Below are 17,866 nucleotides of genomic sequence, written 5' to 3'. Positions count from 1 at the left end.
GCACCCTGCCAGCACCTGCTCACCTCTTTACAGGCATTAACTCTCTCCACTGCTCCTTCCAGCTTCCTCTCAGCCAAACACGCTGTCTGGGCAGCGTTGGACGAGCTTTGCAGGCTTCCTGGCAATCTCCGTGCGACCGTGAGGTTAGGGCGGCCTGATTCCTGTTTGCCCAAACATAGGAGAACACAGTGTTTTTTTCCAGCCTGTTTTTCAACTACTGATATGTGGAGAAGTAGGAAGCTTTCCTCCCACCCAGTGCTCCACCAACACACACAAACACACACACACACGCGCAATGAACCACAATAGCACAACATTTAGAAATAGACTTTTCTATGTTATTTGGCTCTCTAAATAGCCTTTCCTGCATATAGAATGACAGAGCGTTTGTTACATTCAACATTGAAGTTGAAGAAACTGAACCCCAAGTAGGTTCAGTAACTTGAATCTGGTCATACAGCTAGTTAGTGGCAAAGCTGAAATCAGACGCATCTAACTCTTAGCCAGCACTTTTCCATTATACCTCCTCCTAACTCCCTCTCAAGCCATTTAAAAAAGAAATATATGAGGACTTCCCTGGCAGTCCAGTGGTTAAGACTCCACTGCAGGGGACACGGGTTCAGTCCCTAGTAGGGGAACTGAGATCCCGCATGCTGTGCCGCGTGGCCAAAAAATAAAAAAATAAAATAAATTCAAAAAGAAATATCTGAAGAAGCAAAAGATCCATGTAGAACTAATCATTCAGTAATCAACCATACTGGTCCCTTGATTAACGATATTAAGTAAAATTCCCCTGAAACATAGGGAAAGTTTCTAGTGAACCATACTTGTTTGGTTAGATATTTCTTCTTTGATTCCTGCAGGCATCCGTAAAGAAATGGCCTGGAGGAAAGCAAAATTTCAATCAAAAAAAGGAATCTTTTAGGCAGAGAGAACTCCTGCCAATCTGAGCATCTAAGCCTCCAAAAATAGTATCACATAATTGATGTTACGAGTGTGTACAGCTCAGGAGCCCAGGAATCTGCATATACTTTATAAATATTAAGATATTTCCAGAAAACTGAAACCAGATCATGAGGAATATATTCTCATATTTTGTATACATGCAGCACAAAATTCACGTCCCTGACTTTAACCTAAAATCTGTGTAGCAAACCATCCTTTTACCAAAATTACTTTGCTCGGAATCTAATCCAACTGAGAAGAAGGTGCCTGAAGCCTCAGACGGGAAGACATTCATCCTCTGAAAACCAGGTAAATAGAGGATGCTAAAACTGGAAAAGGAGGTTACCAGGTCAGGGTCTTTGCATTTCATTCTCTATCTTGCCATGTTTCAAAAAGAGGATTTTTAGCCACTGGGAGACATGTTCCAGGATCAGAGAAAATTTAACTATCTGCCTTTTGAAAATTATGATGATATGGTTTTATATATCCTGATTTTCTGCCACCACCAGGATTAGATTTAGTTTTTTCATTTATCTGAATTGTGGTACATCCTAATTAACTAGGTTTCGGATCTTGGCGGGGGTGGGGTTTGTACTAAGAAGATGTACATCATCTCAAGAAGAATGTCCCAGCTGCTATTTGGACCCAGCCGTTCTACTTCCAGGAATTCGGTCTAAGGAAATATTTCAGAAGGGAAAAATGCTCACCATGCAGAGATGTTTATAATCAACTTTATGATAGCAAAAAACAGGAATGAGCAACAATTAGACAATGGTTAAATAAACAATGATAGCAATTCAGTTTGAATATTTTGTAACCATTGAAAATGATACATAGAAAAGCATATAAGAAACAATCGCATGAGTATTATACCTCATAATTTTATGCTTTAGAGTTTACAGATTGTGTTTATATTACATTATCTCACTTATGCTTCATCATAACCTTGTGAAATAGAAGCAGTTCTCTCCATTTGCTGATAGAAAAACAGACTAGTGGAGCTAACATGGTTTGTCTCGGATCACTCATGAAGTATTCAACACATTGACCACAACAATTTAAAAACCATAGGCGTATAGATCAAGATTGGAAAGACCAGAAAACAAGTTGCAAATAGTTGCTCTGTTAAAACGGAGTGTTTTTCCTCTGTGAGTGTGTGTGTCGGGGGGGGGTGGTTTGCAGGTTTGTTTTGTTTGTTTGTTTGTTTTGGTAAAACTCCTTTAAACACTGAATGCTTCTAAGATTATTTATCCTAATCATTGATGCCAAGTTCTTCAGCTTCCTTATTAGACATCAAAATCTTGAGATTACCTATGACGGGTTGTCTTTGCTTTTTGCAGATACACACTAAATCATATTCATGGCCTGCATTCTCATACAGACAGGAAGATTCTCTGGGATGGCCAAACAAGTGGCTTTTACATCTCGCCCACCTACTACGTACCCAACTGCAATGCTGCCATGGCCACAGGGGAGCCCATTCCCACTGAATCTTGCTTGAGACATTCACTTATATACCCACTAAAGTAGTTCCTCTCTGAAAATCAAGTCCTTGAGTCCTTCAGGGTTGGAAGTTTCCAGAAATGCTTTCTGGAAAGGTGTCCTATAGCCAGAGTGATTTGGTAGATACATGTGATCAAGCTTTCAGCTTGTGTCCCTGTTTTAATATGACAAATCTCTCATCCCCAATATTTTGTTCCCTCTGTTTCTCTTTGTTCTCTTTGAGTCTCAGTGTCTTTTCCAGGACATAAACATTCTCCATTGGGAATGTTCATTCTAATTCAAACATCTCCAAAGCTGGAACAAGTAGCACATAAGACAGGATCAGGATTCTCCTTGTCAACACAGAAACGGACATCAATCCCATGGAGACCATCCCTTTTCTGGTACAGCAGGAACAATTTCTGTTGGAAAGTCGTCTTTAAAGGATTACCGCCTGGCTGCAACTTGATTGTAAACACAAATATGACCAGAGGAACTGAAATCCCCAAATAGTTTTCAGTTATCAGTGGGCATCCAGGGGATACAGTGTGTACAGCGTGTGTGTGTGTGTTTAAATTCTCAGGTCTTATGGACAGAGAGTACTTTCAGAGATCCAAGTTTGAAAACCATCGCTCTAACCCCGCAGCCTTTGGGGCTGCGGGGTTAGAGCGATGGTTTCTCTCTCTCCTCCCTTTCAGGATCAAGCTTTCTGGAAGAATTGTCCAAACACATCATCTCCACTTCTTTCTCTGAAGCATTCTGGCTTCAAGCCCTGCCACTCCACTGACTCTGTCCTTCCAGAAACACCTTTGGAGGAATCGATGGGCACAGCCCTTACGTTGTCACGTACACTATCCCTGGGGCATCCACCTGCAATGACAGATGGAAATTGGTGATAAGTAACCCACTCCCACCCTTCACATGGGACAGCTCTGAGGTGCATATTCTTCACTGTTTCTAAGATTCCTCCCCTCCTTGTCCTGAAAGATTAAACTTTAGTTGCCCGTAGGGTGACTTGCTTGACAATATACCCTCCTGTTTGTTTTCTTCTCTTCCTCATTTCCCTACCACTGTTTCTTAGGATCATCCCCCAAATAAACGGCTTGCATTCAAGTCCTTGTTTCAAGATCTGCTCTGGGACAAACCCCAAATAAGACTCAGTATTTCTTCTGGGAAGTAGTTACTTCTTTGGGATGCAGAGACGTGGGGCTACCAGTTCTCCCATTGGCTGAACCCAAGCAGAAGGCAGGAAACCTGGGTGACACAATGTGCGTACGAGGCTCAGCCTCTAAAAGGATGGAGCAGCACAGAGGAGGTTTGGGGAATGCCTCTGGAGGAAATGGGGTACAGGAAATAGGACATAATCAGCACAGCACCATTACAGGCAGACAGGCTAGCCTACCATGCTGCTTTGATGGAATTCCTTGTGGCCATTGGATTATGTGGAGCCCTAGGACTTATTAGGCCTACATGTATTTCCTGATTTTTCTATAATAGATACACTTTACTTTTGCAAGAGGGATAAAAATTTAAGACAATGTACATCAAAAGATAAAAATCATGCTTTTAAATGAGATACGTCTTTATAACAATTACACATCGTAAACATGGGACTCAGAAGAGCCTAAAAGTCTAATCTGGTCTTCATTTGGGGTCCGTTGTGATTAACCCAGGGCACTGTAATTAGGATGGCAGTATCTCTATGTAATAGTTATCTCAGTGTTTCAGTTTAGGGCCCAGATGAGAAAACAAGCAAAACTAGTAATATTGTCATTACATTGCTGAACAGGATCCATTACAAAAGCCATGCAGAGTATATGAAAGTTCTGCTTAGGGGAAGCAACAGCAAAATATAATTTCAGTTCTAGTTCACTTTTAAATATACTTTGTTTAATTCTTCAGGAGAGACAAATTTAAATGTCTGGTCACTGAAGGAGAAAGACCAAGGAGAAAACAACACAAAGGATATTTGTTAGGATACATGTTGTCAGCCCCTTCTCCCCTCAAAAGAGTCATTCTTTCTTTCTTTCTATTTTTTTTTTACTTTTGGTTCAACCGATGTCAGAATTCCTAGCAAGAATCAGGTAGGATTTTACTCTTTCAATAACATGGTTTATTCCTCTGTTCATGACACGATCCCCATAGTAGATTTTTTTTCTTAAATAAATTTTATTTATTTATTTATTTATTATTATTATTAATTTTTGGCTGTGTTGGGTCTTCGTTTCTGCGCGAGGGCTTCCCCTAGCCGCGGCAAGCGGGGGCCACTCTTCATCGCGGTGCGCGGGCCTCTCACTATCGCGGCCTCTCTTGTTGCGGAGCACAGGCTCCAGACGCGCAGGCTCAGTAGCTGTGGCTCACGGGCCCAGTTGCTCCGTGGCATGTGGGATCCTCCCAGACCAGGGCTCGAACCCGTGTCCCCTGCATTGGCAGGCAGATTCTCAACCACTGTGCCACCAGGGAAGCCCCCCATAGTAGATTTTTATCTCGCTGTGATTATCTCCCATTAGGACACTGGAGCACAAGGAAAAATTAAGAGTATTGTTAACATTTGGTCTGGGCTAAATAAGTGTTTTTGGCTTTTTTAAAATTGTGGTAAAATATATATAAGTGAAATTTACCATTTTAAATTTAGCTGTACAGTTGATTAGCATTAACTACATTTACAATGTTGTGCAACCATCACCACTATCCATCTCCAGAACTTTTTCATCTTCTCCAACTGAAACTCTGTACCCATCAAACAAAAACTCCCCATTCCCTGCCCCTACTCCCACCCCAGCCGCTGGAAACCACCATTCTACTTTCTGTCTCTATGAATTTGACAATTCTAGGTACCTCATATAAGCGAAATCATACAATATTTATCCTTTTGTGTCTGGCTTATTTCACTTAGCGTCATGTCTTCAAGGTTCATCCCTATTGGAGCTTGTGTCAGAATTTCCTTCCTTTTTAGGGCTGAATACTATTCTATATTTTAATATATGCCACATTTTGTTTATCCATTCATCTGTTGATGGACACAGGTTTTCCACTTTTCAGTTATTTTGAATAATGCTGCTGTGAACATTATTATGTACAAATATCTGTTTGTGTATAAAAATATCCAAGTTCCTGCAAATTTGATCTTTAATAGATTCTTAACCCATACAGCATGTGTGATGTGTATTTAAACCTTATCAAGAGGCTTTCCTTTTGAGAGATTATAGAGTTCCAGAGACTTTACCAAGAAATATTTTTCTAATTTTGAAATATAGTTAGAAAATAGGTGTAAACAAGGAGAGAGGCTTAACACAAAGGAAATAAAAGTGCAGCTTAATGACAGGATGTAAATATCAAATACCACAACCTCTGTAATACATCCTGCATTTCTCCTTTTATAGATATTTGTTTTAGTTTCCTGGAACTGAACATAAACAGATGAAAACGTGGGGGGCTGAGTTGGTTAGAGTGCTCTTAGAATGATACTTAACTCTAGTGAAAATTACTTAACACTGATTTAAACTCTTTGAAGTTACTTCTTTGGGTTTCAGGAAACTTAATTTTCTTGCTTAAAAATGGACTTTAAAAAAAAATCTATTTAGGAACTTACATAGCTGCTATCTCTGGCATCTAGAAACTTTGAAAGAGATTTTGTTTTAGCTTCAAATACTACGAGATTTTTTTTTCTTCACAACCTGAGTGGTTTGCTGTAAACACAGCAAGCACATTAACCCTGTCAGAGGGCGAGATAAGACAAAACAGATGGTCCATTGCACATCAGCCCACATGACCCCAAAAGGTGATTCTTATTTTGAAAACCAGGCAGAGGAGATGTTTAGTGGAGGAAGTATGTAGCTCAAGCAAGCTTTTTAACTGTAAGCTGCTGGCAATAGTCCTTGTAGCTACAAGCTCGGGCTGTTGCTAGGTAACCATTTTGAAATGGACATCTAGCAACTATTAACTGCCATCCTCCTTATCTGCTTCATTATTCCATGAACAGACTTGTAATTCCTAAATCCTGTTTAACATCAAAAGTCAGGGGTGGTGGTGGGGTGGGGAGAGAGATTTTAGACTATTCGTGCCTATTTATGGAAATACCTAAAAGAAAAGCAACAATGCCAGTCATGAATGACTATTTTCTTAATAGTTCTACTGTTTTAGACCACATACTTACCACCTTCCAACCAACGTGTTAGTGTTTTTATTTTGTGTTGCTTCACATTTTAATTTATTTTTATTTATTTATTTTTGCCTTTTATTATTTTTTTAAAATCTTTTTTCAGTTTTATTGAGGTATAACTGACAAAAATTGTATATTTAAGGTGTACAATGTGATGGTTTCATGTGAATATACATTGTGAAATGATCACCACAATCAAGTTAATTAGCATTCATTACCTCACATAGTTACCTTCTTTTTTTCACTTCTTCTCCCCTCCCCCCTCCCCACCTCCACTCTGGCAACCACCTGTTTGTTCTCTGTATCTGAGTCTGTTTCTGTTTAGTTATGTTTGTTCATCTGTTTTGTTTTTTAGATTACACTTACAAGTCACATAATATGGTATTTGTCTTTGTCTGACTTATTTTACTTAGTGTAATACCCTCTAGGTCCATCCACGTTGTAGCAAATGGCAAGATTTCATTCTTTTTTGTAGCTGAGTAATGTTCCATTTTATATATATACCACATCTTCTTTATCCATTCATCTACCAATGGGCATTTAAGTTGCTTCCATGTCTTGGCTATTGTAAATAATGCTGCAATGAATATAGGCATGCATATGTCTTTTTGAATTACTCTTTCTGTTTTCCTTTGAAAAATTGCTGGGTCATATGGTAGTTCTATTTTTAGTTTTTTGAGGAACCTCCATTCTGTTCTCCATAGTGGCTGCACCAGTTTACATCCCCACCTCACTGTGGGGTGGGAGGATCAGAGTTAAGGTTGCTTTAATTTTTAAAGGTTATACTTCTTAACATTTCTCCCCAAATCCAGTAAGTGTGTAATTTTGATATAAAGGAAACAAAAGCTAAATTTATACTGTCGTTCAGCTCATTTTAAAAACTCTTCTGTGAGGATAATGAGTTCATGCGAATTATGCTCCTGATCAATTATTGTTCCATTCAAGGGCATAATCTTTTTGTGAGCAAGAGTCCACTTTATGCCCCCCCCTTTCATTGTCTAGAGTTAGGTGCTTAAGGAGACATCAGAGTGTCTTAGAAGGAGAGTTATATATTGAAAAGTTATGTACCATCACTTTGTGAGGGATTCAGGGATTGGTGGAAGAGTAAAAGCCAGGGAGGAAAAGATACAAGTAAAATCTATATTAGTTGGGATTAGATTCCTTTGTGACAGGAAATTCAAAATAAGAGTGGGTTAAGCAAGGCAGAATTTTCTTTTTCATTCCATGTAAATTTAGCTGGTATGGTGGCTCCAAAGTCATGAGAAGAAGATGGGTTTCTTCTTTTTGTTTCCATCATCATCAACCTTGTGGTCCAAAATCAGTGTTCCCGCTGGACATCGTGGTCCAAAATCAGTGTTCCCACTGGACATCGTGTCCTGTTCTACCCAGTAGGAAAGAAGAAAAGTGAGAAGGGCATCCCCTCCCTTTAAGGACACTCCTGGAAGTTTCACATCCCACTTCCAACTAGACCACAATGTTCATGGACAGTTTCTTTTGCCTGTAGTCTGACAGACTCCACTCATTTCCAAAGTTACTTAGGTCACCACTTGATCCTCCCACCCCCCAGTGAGGTTGCTTCATACATTTATAGTACAGATAAATTGTTTTGTCACATTCTGCATTCCATCTCAGGATCCCTCACCCTCCTAAATGATTTATAAATTTTCATACATTAAGATTCACTCTTTGTGCTATAAAATTCTATGGTTTTGTTACATATAATTTTAAATATTAATAAAATATATTGTTTTAATGTTATTTTAAATATATCCAATAATTTAGTATTTTAATATCATTTGAATATAAACAGTAGCAAATAGTTTGCCTAGGGTTGCACGGCTGTTAAGTGACAGAGCTTGAAATCAAAGCCAGATGAGTGAACCTCCAAAGCCCCCATTCCTTCTGCCATGCCATTTTCTTCTTCTAAGAATCTTAACTCTGAATCTTCTCGTATGATAGGGAAAACTTTAGCTTTCCCTGTGTAGAGTTGCTTGCTCTTTCCCATATATTGGCTTAATACTTTCTAGATATCAGATCAGGTCTGGAGAGTGACTATGGAAGGGTTTGTTTTTAGAATTGCCAAGTGCCACTGGATGAAAATAGCACATTGACAACTGATTTGATAATAGATCAGTGAAAGGGCACAGGCCAGTCAAAGCTGTGGATGGGACCTCATTAATGGTCAACTGTAAAATTTCGTTCCATCACCCACATTTTCCCCTTGTTGTTTTAATATTTTGGACCTGTCAGTACCTATTTGCAATATCTGCTACCTCCAGTTGCCCAACAACTAGCTGATACTTCTGTTTATCCATCCCTCGCTGCCTCATTACCCTGCTGTGCCCTCTCACCTCGCACTTTGCAATATACTCGGTAAAGTTGCTCCCCTTCTGTTGATCATGGCTGATGGCTGTGGAGGCTGAAAGACGGTGGAACTGGTTCAGTGGCAAAGGAAGGACATGAGCGTTGTGTCAAAAGTTTGCAGTCCAAGGAGGAAAACAACTGCCCTTTTCATAGAAACTCAGCTAAAATTCAAAATGAACTCACTGTATTTTTCTCTTCCCTGACCTGCCACTCCAATGTGTTATGTGGTGAGGACCATTCATTTTCCTCCCTTATTGATTCTGCCTTCTTCCTTGATGAGAATCGTTGAATGATACCAGGCTAATGGCTGTCCAGAATAATGTTTTCCAGACTCTCTGGAAAACCACTCTACTTGATAAAGTTGCCTCCCACATGGGTGCAGGTTAACAACAATTCTGAAACTGCTCTACATGTATACTGGAATTGAACAATTAAGTAAATGGATGTGGATGGTAGGAACCAGTTTTCTCACTGTTGAAGCAAGGGAAGTCAGCTATAATGATCAATATGGTAATGGATTTGAGTTGAAGATATCTGTATGAATTCATGTTTAGATTAATATAGATGCAAATGGTTACATAGAAATATTTATGGATATGTGTAAATACGTGGGTTAGTATATGTACATATAGTTCCTCTTTTAGCTGAGAAGCAAAAACATCCCAGTAACAGTCAGCATATTTATCATCCAGATCTTGATTTCTAATACCATCCTCCAATAAAAGGAACCGGGGCTTCTCAAGAAATGGCTAATCCGAGGACTGTGGCAGAAAATATGCAAGATGAACCTGGAGCATCTTATAGAGCCAGAAATTAAAGAAGTGCTAAAAAAAAAAAAAATCCATAATTAAGGACTATGTTGAAGGGACAAGGACCCAACTGAAAGAGTCCCCAGTGGTCAAAGCTGGAAAAACTTGAGCAAGAAAAGAAATTAAAAAGTATTGGATTATTGGGCTTCCCTGGTGGCGCAGTGGTTGAGAATCCGCCTGCCAATGCAGGGGACACGGGTTCGAGCCCTGGTCTGGGAAGATCCCACATGCCGTGGAGCAACTAGGCCTGTGAGCCACAATTACTGAGCCTGCGCGTCTGGAGCCTGTGCTCCGCAACAAGAGAGGCCGCGATAGTGAGAGACCCGCGCACTGCAATGAAGAGTGGCCCCCGCTCGCCGCAACTAGAGAAAGCCCTCGCACAGAAACGAAGACCCAACACAGTCAAAAATAAATAAATAAATTTAAAAAAAAAAGAAAAAAACCTGTATTTAAAAAAAAAAGTGTTGGATTATAACCCCAGTATATTTTAAAAACAAACCTTGAGTCCACACTGATATAGAAAATGACTGAATAAATAGGATCTTCAAATAATTAGTGTAGATAGTCTGCCCTCAAGGAGGTGGGTCATAACTCCCTACTCCTTAAGTGTGAGCTGTGCACAGTGACTTCCTTCTGAAGAGTACAGAATGGAAAAGGGGAAAAAGAAGGCAAAGTGACCGTAAAGTTACCATAGGGAAATCTGACAAATGTTACCTCAGCCAGGCGATTAAGGTTAACATCAACAATGATAACTCATGTTGATGGTATATGCCCTTGCCATGATATGATGAAAATGGCATTCTACCTCTGTGGTCTTCCTCTTAAGAATACTTAACCCCAGTCTAACGAGAAAAAAACTAGACAAATCTCAGTGGAGGGACATTCTACAAAATATTTACCAGTATTCCTCAAAACTGTCAAGTTCATCAAAAAGAAAGTCTGAGAATCTGTCACAGTCAGCAGAGGCCTAAGAAGATACAATGACTAAATGGAATGTTGTATCTTGGATGGGACCTTGGGACAAAAAAGACAGTAGGTAAAAACTAAGGAAATCTGGGGAAAAAAATATGGAGGTTAGTTAATAACAGTGTATCAATATTGTAATGACAATGTAGCATTACATTATTGTAACAAATGTATCATACTAATGTAAGATAATAATAGGGAAGACTGGGTGTGGGATATATGGAAACTCTCTGTATTCTTTGTAATTTTTCTGTAAATCTAAAACTGCTCTAAGATACACTGTTGATTTTTAAGATAATGATATATGAAAAGTACTTGGCACTCTGTAAACATTCAGTATGTGTGTGTTGACCTGAGCTCGTTGTATTATTGGTACAGTTCCCCAAACTGAGGGAACAAATGTCTTCCCTGTCCTGGGAATTCTGTGTAGTGAGCTAGCGTTATGGGGATTTCTCCAAATTCCTGTGGAGTTAGTTCTTCTGAGAGGGTGTATAGAACATGTTTTTATAAATTAAACAGCTTTTTTTTTTTCTTTTTAAAGCATCTAGAGTCTGGAACAAATATGGACTTGAACACCAGAGAGTAGGGAGTGACATATGAGCACAAATCTGATGTTGAAACTGACTCACTTCACAGAAAATAACAGAGTTGCAGTGAACTGACTGATTAGTCACACTCCCTGCTCTAATGGTGATTACAAAAGCCAAACTGTTTTTATGGGCGACACCCAATGAGCCAGACTAAACAGGAGGAATTAAGGGAGTATTTAAATAGGAGCGCTGAATGATGACACCAGCCTTGTTGCTTCAGAGAACTTATACCAAGTGCAAGCCCAGCAGCCTAGAGCCAAGTAGGGGAAAACAACTCTTTCAAAGAGCTTAGGTAATCAAGTGACAAGAAACCCAAGATCCACAGCCAGTGATGGGAGAGAGGGTCACAGGAGCACAGGGTTCTGGAAGCACCCAGCAAGATGAACCACTGATAGAGACAGGGTCTCTAATCCTAGCTCTTATAGGTCTAAGCTCATGTGTTTTTTCTTGCTGATTTTTTACAAAGCATTTCTTTTTCAGTAATTCTTTCCTCATTTACATCCATTTTTCTGTGTTGCCTTTGTTGCCATTCACAGTTAAGCAATCCACATAAGTACCAAGTATGAGAAGTTGATAGAAAACAAATGAAAACTATATATGGGTGTGACCCTTCATAATGCTTTCATGATGGAGGGGTCTGCGTTGTTAAATGTAACAACAAGTGTGTTACCATAGGGTTCTGTTTTACTTGAAGCTGTAGGTATCAGAATGGGTAGAAAGATCAGGCATGAAAAACAAAATACATTTTTCTGCCAGTGAGTGATTGATGATGAAGGCACAGCATGTCCAAAATAAAAGTAGACACATTTTTAGTGGATTTTGTTTATTACTAAGAATGATTTTGGCGACAGTTTATATCATACAAATGGCCACTTTGGTCCTGTGTGGCTCATGTAGCATGTCGAAATTTTGATTGCTATAATTGTATCTCACATTTTTATAGCTTGTTACAATTTTAAGAAGTGTTTCATACACTTCATCCCAGTTGTTGTCACCTTGACATCTGTTTCATCTTAGCTCGAGGTAACTTAAATCTTAGATAAAGTAAAACTAGATCCTTCTAAGAAATAACCCCAGGATGGAGACTACTATAAGATATTTATAATAGTGTAATAATTTTAAATACCTAGAATTACATAGAAATCTAGAGACCATTACAAAGTCTTCTGGCTTTGCCTCCTTCCTGGAGTCCATTCTCGGGTCGTGTCAGGAGATCCATGAACCAAGGCTCTTCTACAAAAGTCTCCATCTTGGGTGCACTTCAGAAGCTTCCATAAGAAATTACAAAGCCACACCTCAGATCAAATAAATCAGTATCTCTGAGGGTAGGATCCAGGTATCAGTATTTGTAAAATTTCCAGGTGATTCTAAAATGCAGTCAGATTTGAGAACCACTGTCCCTATATAAAAAGGAACTTCCTGATGGAAAATGAGGTCATGTGATCCTTCTGGCATATGGAATTTTGAGGTCCCATTATTTCTAATAATGTTTGAAGAATCAAAAGCAAACTTAGACTTCGAGAAAATCTTTTACAGACACTGCATAAAGAATTTTCCCCATGTTTGCAATAGATTTGGGGTGGTGGAAGCATTTTATAATTAAATGAGGGATGGGCATAATGAAACTAATTAGTAGTTACTTACAGACCATGTATTTCTGCTAAGGCAGCAACTTGCTTTGTGGGAATTACTGGCTACAGATTAAAGAACAAGATCTTGAAAGAACATTTACAGTAACTGAGTCACCTGCTGTCACCAATTTCTTTTTTCTTTTTTTTTTATAATGTCAAATTACAAGTACATGCCTATAGTACATTTGAAGTACTGGGTATCCCTTAATAATTGGTGTATCAATGATATTTTTTAATTTTTTTTTAAATTTTTATTTATTTATATTTTATTTTTGGCTGTGTTGGGTCTTCGTTTCTGTGCAAGGGCTTTCTCTAGTTGCGGCAAGCAGGGGCCACTCTTCATCGCGGTGCGCGGGCCTCTCACTGTTGCGGCCTCTCTTGTTGCGGAGCACAAGCTCCAGACGCGCAGGCTCAGTAGTTGTGGCTCACGGGCCTAGTTGCTCCACGGCATGTGGGATCTTCCCAGACCAGGGCTCGAACCCGTGTCCCCCTGCATTGGCAGGCAGATTCTCAACCGCTGCGCCACCAGGGAAGCGCCATGTCACCAATTTCTTACCTGAGAGACTTTCAAATTCAGGAATAGTAAATGCTTTTAAATGAGTTGTAACAAGCAAGATATAGATAAATGACTTTGGAGAGTCAGGTGCGCAAGACTAAATATCCAAAATTCTTCTCTAAATCTGTCTCTGACATTGACTCACTCATTGATCTTTTGCGATTTAGTTTTTTGTGCTTTCATTTTCCCAACTATAAAACAGAGTATTAACATCTGTTTCATGGAGGTATTAAAGAATTATTTATAATGCACTTTGAAGATGAAAAATACATGTAATTAAATTCCATGAGAGTTCCCATGGAAGTTGCTGAAGATATGACTGAAGCTCATTGTTCAAGCTGGAAGTTAGACTCTCTTAAATGGGAGCCTTTTCAACTCTTTGTCCGTTCATTGATTCAACAGATATTCAATTGTGACCTACCATGTGCCAAGGCTTAGGTTACTCAGTGGTGAAAAAAATCCCCTCTCCTCTGAAGTTATAGTTGTGCGTGGGGAAATAGACAACAAACAACCCAACATATCCAGGTAGTGATAAGTAGTGCTTGAGGAGGGGGTAGGAGGAGTTGGGTGAAGAGATAGAGAGTTAAAAAGGGTAGGAGTGTGGAGCCAATTTAGTTGGGGTGGTTAGAGAAGGTCTCTAGGGAAGGTAACAAGAAAAATTGCGGAAAGGAATTTCATGCAAATGTCTTAGGAGAGAGATTTCCAAATAGAGGGATTCATAAGTGGACAGTGTTCCGGATCTTCAAGACTAATGCAAAGGCCGTCACAACTGGGATGGAGTGAGGAGATTTATTTTAAATTAATATCAATCTACGCATTGACTCAAAGTAATACTATACTTCTTTTCCAAGTATGTGATGATGGTTTACAGATCAGCATAGGAACTCCAAAAATATGGTCCTAAACATTCTTTTCTCTCCTTCCTTCCTTCTTCCCTCCCTCCCTCTTTCTTCCTTTCTTCCTTCCTTTCTTCCTTTCTTTCTTCCTTCCTTTCTTTCTGTCATTCTTTTTCTCTTCCAGTTTTATTGAGAGATAACTGACACACAGCACTATGTAAGTGTAAGGTGTGCAGCATAATGATGTGATGTAGATACATCATGCAGTGATTATCACAGTAGGTTTAGTGAACATCCATCATCTCAAATACATACAAGATAACAGAAAAAGAAAAAAATATTTTTTTCCTTGTGATGAGAACTCTTAGGAATTACTCCCTTTAACAACTTTCATATATAATGAACAGTAGTGTTAATTATATTTATCATGTTGTACATTATATCCCTAGTACTTATTTATCTTATAACTGGACATTCTTTTCTTAGTCAGATATTTATTAGTACAAATATTCAGTTGTGACCAGTCTTATAACTGGACATTCTTTTCTTAGTCAAATATTTATTATTTTATTAAATAATAAAAATATTTATCATTTTCTATATTAAAAAAACAAATTTTGTTCTCAAGAAGTATACAATTTAGAGCATTATATACCTCAGTTTGCTCTTAGATGAAACTAAATTAAATTAGTTTTAAGTTTATGTTAGCGTTGAGGCAGATTCTATGGTGATACTACACCTTTTTTTTTAAAATTCTAGCCAAGTTGCATAATAAGAAAAAAGTGAGTCCTAAAAAATAATGACACTGGAATTAGACTCCAAAGGACTAATTTCTATTTTCTCTATGATCTCAAACAAGTCACTATGTTTTTTGATTAGGCTGAAGGATTATTCAGAAGAACACAGTGAATGCTTTCTAGAAGTTTATATCTTGTAGAATATAGTACTGACAAACATATTAACATATTAACACATGTTAATGTGTGAAACATATTAACATGTTTATAATCAGAATAATAAGAAAACATTTGAAAAATACTGAATATTTTAGGCAAACCGAAAGGTATAGATAATAATGTAATGCATAACAGATTTTGGTTAAAAATAATCTATATTTGATTTCATTTATGTAAGGTTAACAGCAATGCATGTTTTGTTTTTTGGGTTTTTTTGGAGTATTTTCACAGGTTTTATTCTGTCAGCTTTCAACAGGGGTTCCACAAGCATTTTAAGTGGGAAAGTTCTTGGTGGGGAAGGACTGTCTGGCACATTGTTGGATATTAGATCCCTGGACCCCGCTCATTAAGTGCTAATTTGTAATAACCAAAAGCAAATAAGAAATGGTCTCATACATTGTCAAACACCCCCTGGAGGGATGTACCGCCCCTGGTTGGAAACCCTTGACAGTTGATAGTGGCAAACACTGCCTGGGGGCTGGAGGTGAGGACGTAAACTCCCCAACCTCCTCTGAAGTCTCCAAAAGCCAGACCCAGGGACCCAGGGCTTTCAGAGATGGCCTCCAACTAGTCAAGGTCCTCTCCTGTGCTTTTTTTGTTTTGAAGTTTTGAATTTTATTTATTTTTTTATAAGCAGGTTCTTATTAGTCATCCATTTTATACACATCAGTGTATACATGTCAATCCCAATCTCCCAATTCATCACACCACCATCCCCAACCCCCCGCCACTTTTCCCCCTTGGTGTCCATACGTTTGTTCTCTACATCTGTGTCTCAATTTCTGCCCTGCAAACCGGTTCATCTGTACCATTTTTCTAGGTTCCACATATATGCGTTAATATGCGATATTTGTTTTTCTCTTTCTGACTTACTTCACTCTGTATGACAGTCTCTAGATTCATCCACGTCAGCAATGCATGTTTAAATAGCCTTGGTCTTCTTTTTTTCTTTTTTAAAAATTTAATCAACTCATAGCCAAAACTGTATCCTCTATACCCAAATGACAGATATCATATCATTTTTTAAAATTTATTTTATTATTATTTTTTATTGTCTTCTCTTTTTATTTATTTAATTTTTGGCTGCGTTGGGTCTTCATTGCTGCGTGTGGGCTTTCTCTAGTTGCGGCGAGCGGGGGCTAGTCTTCGTTGCAGTGCGTGGGCTTCTCATTGTGGTGGCTTCTCTTGTTATGGAGCGCGGCCTCTAGGTGCACGGGCTTCAGTAGTTGTGGCGCACGGGCTTAGTTGCTCCGCGGCATGTGGGATCTTCCCGGACCAGGGCTTGAACCCGTGTCCCCTGCATTGGCAGGCAGATTCTTAACCACTGCACCACCAGGGAAGTCCCTATCATATCATTTTATCTGTAAATATTTAATTATGTACCTCAAAAAGATAGTCTTAGAAAAAAAACACTGAACAATACTTCCTTTGTATCATTGTATATCCAGTCAGTGTTCAAATTTCCCTTATTGTCTCATAATTTTTAAAAATTCAATGGATTTTTAAAATTTGCAGGAAAATATGCATAACAAAATTTACCATTTTAATCATTTTTAAGTGTACAGTTCAGTGATATCAGTCCATTCACATTGTTATGTAATCATCACCACCATCCATCTCCAGAACTTTTTCATTTTCCCAAACTGAAATTACAAACCCATTAAACAATAACCCCCAATTCCTCCCTCAGAAGTATGACAACCACCATCCTACCTTCTGTCTCTATGAGTCTGAATACTCTAGGTCTCTCATAGAATTGGAATAATACAGTATTTGTCCTTCTGTGACTGGCTTATTTCACTGAGCATAATGTCTTCAAGGTTCAGCCATGTTGTAGCATGTGTCAGAATTTCCTTTCTTTTTAAGGCTGAATAATATTTCATTGTATGTATAGATCACGTTTTGTTTATCTGGTTGCCTCATAATTCTTTTTAACTGTTTTATTTCCAGCTTTATTTACAAATTCACTGGATTCTTTGCGGGCAAAAGGGCACATAGAATATGTGGTAGTGATACTTTTCAAAACCCAAAGAGATGAGGAATCTAAGAATCAAATGACAGAATTTAAAGCCTTTGTAAGACCTTTTTAGGAGCTCCACCAATCCAAAGTCAACCACTTCAAAAATAAAAACAAACTGCTTTGGAATTTGTTTTTCCTGCTTAGGACTCGTTGCTTTCACTGCCGTGGGCTGGGGTTCAATCCCCGGTAGGGGAACTAAGATCCGGCACGGCCAAAAAAAAAAAAAAACAACCAACAAAAACAAAAAAACCCTGCTTTCCACAGGACCAGGCTGTTCTTTTGTTGTTTAGTGAATATGGTATCCGCCCCACAGTAAGACATCATTGCGGAGTGCTCTGAACCAGAGAGACTGGCTCTGTGTGCCCAGCTTGGCTGGTCGGGAAAGAGGACTGTGCTCTGGCGTGTTGATTCAGTGCCCCTGGCAGAGACGCTGCAGTGTTTGTTCCCGGACAGAATTTCCCAACACATCTGAAGTCAGCTTGTAGAGCAACAAGGTGCTATGAGCCTGCACCGTTATTAAGTCACTTCTAATGCGGTCTCTTGAAAGAC

At 38.8% G+C, this 17,866-nt stretch overlaps 1 long non-coding RNA gene across 2 annotated transcripts in view; it reads left to right on the top strand.

Annotated features, from left to right (window-relative positions):
* The window catches only part of LOC133081224 (uncharacterized), a 36,778-nt gene extending 19,468 nt beyond the window's left edge, over positions 1-17,310 (top strand). The window contains exon 5 of one of the 2 annotated variants that reach the window (XR_009698764.1): positions 17,248-17,310. This is a non-coding gene — a long non-coding RNA (uncharacterized LOC133081224). Of the gene's footprint in view, positions 1-1,151; positions 1,207-17,247 lie in introns of those variants that run through there. The other variant, XR_009698765.1, reaches the window with a different exon arrangement.
* The last annotated feature ends 556 nt before the right edge of the window (positions 17,311-17,866 follow it).

This window comes from Eubalaena glacialis, chromosome 20 (genome assembly GCF_028564815.1).
Source record: "Eubalaena glacialis isolate mEubGla1 chromosome 20, mEubGla1.1.hap2.+ XY, whole genome shotgun sequence".
Lineage (NCBI taxonomy): Eukaryota > Metazoa > Chordata > Mammalia > Artiodactyla > Balaenidae > Eubalaena > Eubalaena glacialis.
Note: the sequence above shows the minus strand (reverse complement) of the source record. Positions and strands in the feature narration are given on the sequence as shown.